The sequence below is a fragment of the Pantherophis guttatus genome, chromosome 5 (genome assembly GCF_059756535.1).
Source record: "Pantherophis guttatus breed Tessera chromosome 5, ASM5975653v1, whole genome shotgun sequence".
Lineage (NCBI taxonomy): Eukaryota > Metazoa > Chordata > Lepidosauria > Squamata > Colubridae > Pantherophis > Pantherophis guttatus.
In genome coordinates this window covers 56,731,710-56,736,179 of record NC_142067.1, presented here as the reverse complement: position 1 = coordinate 56,736,179, position 4,470 = coordinate 56,731,710, and positions in this window count along the sequence as shown.

Genomic DNA, 4,470 nt, shown 5'->3' with positions numbered 1-4,470 from the left:
AACCATTTGGAAAGTTGTTTTACTCACCTCCCAAAGCTTCCCTCTAAATGGTTGCACAGCCCTAGTACTACAATTACAGACACTGTACTGTGTGATCAAATTAAAGAGCATAGCGCTATATTCTGTTTTTTAATGCTGTTTTAAGAAATATTTTCTTTGCCAATGTAAGCAATGAGATTCTTGATATTATTCAAAAAAGTCACCATCACTCATTTTAAAAGTTAAATATGATGTAGACATATTTGAAAAGCAAACTTTTACCAGTAAACAGTATGAGTTGAGTATACTTGTTATCCATTCTTATCTTTCTAGAGGGCTGAAAGTAAAATAATTAAGGCAAAACCCAAATAAAAAAGGCTGATGCAGTTATTTTATAACTCTACTTGAGATGTTTTCCTGATACCATGAAAGACTACCACATCTGTGTGTAATTTTAATAATAAAAAAGTAAAAATAAATTGCCAAACCTACAACTCTTACATACAAGAAAAATTAGATTTAACATTAGAAGTGAAAGAGTAGGTGGGCACCCAAAAGAAGACTAAAATAGCTTCTAAATCTACTAAACTGTCTACTTCAAACTACATATTAAACTTTGTGAGACAATTTTTTTAAGCTTAAGAAAGTCTTGACTTACCCAGCAAAATGTAAAGGACAAGTTTCCAAAAATACCTTCATGATTCCATAATTCTGTTGGAGTTCTTTTCAGTACCTGTTTCACTGGTGAGAGTGCCCTGATACTGCTCCTGTTATAAAGTGTGATGCTGTATTGCCGTGTTTCCACCAAAAGTAATTTCTCATGGTATCAGCCACAAAATATACTTTTATGAACAAAAGATAATCTAATCTTCAAACAAAATGCAGACAAAGAGAGATGCACATAAACACACACGCTGAATGACTTTATAATATCAGGGATTTTCTTGTTTAATAATAAACAAGAAAAGTAAACATCAAAGTAAATGATGCAGTGAATGTCCTTTCAGGGTTCTTGGAGTCTGTGGGAGCCTGGACAACAGGTTTAAACAAAGTGATAAAGTGGAATGGCTATGGGTAGGAGATTCCTTTGTATCTGGGGGTTTACCACCTTTGGCTTTGGATGAGGTTGTACTGCCCCAGATGGACCTGCTGGATGATTTGCCAATTAGCATGGAAATCTAAGACAGTGGTGGAATTCAATTTTTTTTACTACCGGTTCTTTTAGGCATGGCTTGGTGGGCATGGTGTGGCTTTGTGGGTGTGGCTTTGTGGGCATCTCAGGGGAAGGATACTTCAAAATCCCCATTCCCTTCCCACTCGTGGGGGAAGGATATTGCAAAATCTCCATTCCCACCTGACAGAACCTGCTGAATTTCACCCCTGATCTAAGAGTATGATACAATCCTGGGGCGGCCTGGGGCTTGAGGGTACTCCTGCTGCCTTGTTAACCTTTTAACCTTTTAGGTTTGAACTTAGTATACATGTTGGGTAACCTCTCATGACTGAGATTGTTTTCTGTTGCTGTCCAATAGCTTTCTCCAGTCTGGTGGCTTCTAAAGATGTTTTCAAGTTAACTCCCATTATCCTATTGGCTGGAGTTGATGAAAATTATAGTCTAAGGAGTCATATGCTCAATATTAATGTGTCCTGTTACTAAGTTTTTTGGCTCTATACATCAAAGCAAAATGAAATCAATCTAAAAGATGACATTTCACATTAGTGTAAATCAGAATAAAATACAATATTCCTTTCTTGAAAGAGACTATGATAAGCCTACTAGTAAAGAGTCATGTAGGATCTTTTAAAACCTTATATGATGTTGACTTTTAAATAATGTTCCAAGAATCCTAGCCATGTACAACTCATCCATAATTATCAAACCTTTTTTGTTCAGTTTGCTTTTTATACATACTGATTGAAGAAAGGTTGCAAATTTGAGTATTAAATAAATATAGACAAGTTCTAAAAAGCTGTTTTATATGTACACATGTAGAAGACATTCTACATGTAGAATCAATAAGAAATACATTCCTCAGTTGATGCTGAAGACTCCAGATAGAGATCCTTACTCAGAGAATTCCATAGAAAGTGGAATATGCATTTCTCTAGAAGTAATGGAGTTTGAATATCATTTCGCTAGAAGCATTCATAACACTTCCCAGTTAATTGTTTGTCACATAGTGGCAGCACAGGGTTGAACTTGGAAAAAGCAGCAGTTAAGATGACAGCTTCTTCTTTTCCAGGCAATGGCAAATGTCCATTGGCTTAGTCATAGGCAAATGCTTGAGCATGAGAAAAATAACACTCTAGAAACACGTGCTATTTTAAAAATGAACCAAAATTCAGAAATGACTAAATCAGCAATGCAAATAATGGACCTTGGGAAAAGATTCAAGTATTACTAATAGTTACAAAATACATTTTTACTGTCTCCTTCATTTTGGCAGACAACAGCATCCAAACTATGCTGCCAGGTATTTTCATTTATTATTAGACAGGGGCAAATTAATGAAAATACAATTGTGGGGTTGGGGGTAGGGGAGGGGTTACTTAAAGCCCTTTCATACAAACTTTTGAATCTAGGAAAATTAACCTCTTAATTGAAGAAGTACAAAAATAATCTAGAAAATAACTGTAAAAATCTCAAATATTTTCTCCACCCACCCACCCAGAAACTTGCAAAATAGCTCTATGCAAAAACTACAGATGAGAATTTTTTTCATTTAAAAAGATGAAAATCTAGGGTATCCCAGAGAAAGTTTTACTTCAATTTCAGTTACACTTATTTTGTTACTTTCAGTTTTCTTCTTCTTTAGTCCTGTCTTTCAGATTTAATTCTAGATTATGGCATTTAAAATAGAGGAGAGGGAGTGGTTCTCTGACAACCACATACTTTTTTTAAGTTAGCCAAATCTGATTTATAGTTCCTTATGTAATACGTAACTCTGTTTTCAAGGCTTTATAATAAAATAAATCACAACAGTTCCAAGAATGAAGTATAAGTGCTATTGGAAGGAAAATTAGATCTGTTGCAAACTGGGTTTGAAAGAACTCAGGCAGTTGCTTGAAGCAGCAGAGAAGTTTATTTCTGAGAGCATGATACAAGCATAATATCAGCTGATATAGAGGTAGCCATTCTTAAATCTTTTCCAAGGTGTCTCTGTATAGGAGTTGCCTTTTTCGCCTATGCTATCATTGTCTCTTTTACTTGTTCCTCCTCCAATTTCATACCCAATAGATAATTATACAATTCCTTTATTGCCCTCTCTTTACAAGGGAACAGCACATTTGCAATTCAGGTATCCTACTGAGCTGTGATTTGTTGATTGCAAACAATGCACTTTTTGCTGAGGTGATGGAGGGAAGCTTTTTCTCTTCTGGATTAAAGAGATCTCAGGTTAGGTCAAATGAAGTTTGCATCCTATTACATTTAGTGTTTCCTGTTGCACTTTGAACTTCACCTAGAGCCTATTTTAATTTGTGATTTGACTTATAGAAGGAAGAATATGTGAAGGGAGGACTCAGTTTCTTTCCCACACTACAGTTTATTTGAACCATAGCTCTGTGATTATGGACATAATTTTTCAAGCGTATTTGCTTATGCTTTAGAATCAGTTTGTTCTAACATGTGACTTGCTAACTCACTGTTGACCATTCAGCTTCCTATAGTCAACATTGAGTCTTATGTAATAAAGTTGTCATACAAGGCTTGGAATCTCAACAGATAATTGTGACCAATTTGCCATTGATGTTGGCCGATAATACAGCCAAATGTCTTCATATTTTCTAAACTACAAGAAGATATATTTTAAAATAAATATTTTACTTCTCTGAGTACAAAAGAGCAATATTTATGCATGAATGATGCATAGTAATGAATAATAATTTGATTTGAGAAGTTTGTATCTTCCTCAATACCTGAAGCAGTAAAAAGGGAAGGAGAGAGAGAGTGAGAGTGAGAAATGCTATATATTGAGTATGCAAGATTTGTAAACTTGATGCCAAATTGTTTTAGGATTTAGTCCTATATAAGACAATAATTTATTAGGACAATCCTCCAAAGTCCATTATCTAATGCAGTATCGGGTTCAAAGAATCAGGACCACACATTAAGTTCCAGTTAAGCTGATTTATTGCTCATGCCTGTACATAAGAATCTCGCCAACTAATGGTCAGCACTAAACTGGCAATAGATGAGAATTAAGGGAATTCAAGGGGGGAAGGTTGATTGTGTATTTGTGGGACCGTAATGCTAATTCCTCTCTTCACTCCACCCCTAGGCTCTTCCTCCTCTTCTTCTATCTACAGGGATTCTCAGCCAGGGTTCCATAACTTATCATCAGGGATTACCTGGGGGATCATGTTTGTTTTAAAAAACCAGACACTAAACAAAACCCCTCCAACCTCCAACATTGGGTGCACCCACCAAAGCTGCACAGATCCAGGCAGAGTGGGGATTGTGCACATATGCAGGTGGGGAGGTAAGCAAAT